The following is a 542-nucleotide window of genomic DNA, read 5'->3' on the forward strand; positions in this document are numbered from 1 at the left end:
CCTTTGCTGGAGCAAGTGAAAAGAAAGCTGGATGATCTGCTAGCGATGGGTATAATCGAACGAGTGGAAAAACCGTCATCTTGGGTGTCACCATTAGTGCCCATTCTTAAAGACAATGGTGAACTACGTCTTTGCATAGATATGCGACGCGCCAATCAAGCAATTCAGCGTTTAAATCATCCACTGCCAATCTTTGAGAACATACTCCCGATGTTCAATGGAGCGAAATTCTTCACTACGTTGGACATCAAGCAAGCATTCCATCAAGTAGAACTGGCGGAAGAAAGTCGTGAAATCACGACGTTTGTCACCAATTGGGGCCTTTATCGTTACACCAGATTACTTTTCGGTGTTAACTACGCCCCCGAATTCTTCCAGAACCTTATGGAGAGTATTTTGTCGGAATGTCCTAACACCGTTGTTTTCATTGACGATATCATGATCTGGGGAGCGACAGAGAAAGAACATGACGATGCAGTAAGAAAAACATTGGCCGTACTGAAGAGTTTTGGAATCATGTTAAACATGCAGAAGTGTAAGTT

Source organism: Aedes albopictus, chromosome 3 (genome assembly GCF_035046485.1).
Source record: "Aedes albopictus strain Foshan chromosome 3, AalbF5, whole genome shotgun sequence".
NCBI classification, from domain to species: Eukaryota; Metazoa; Arthropoda; class Insecta; order Diptera; family Culicidae; genus Aedes; species Aedes albopictus.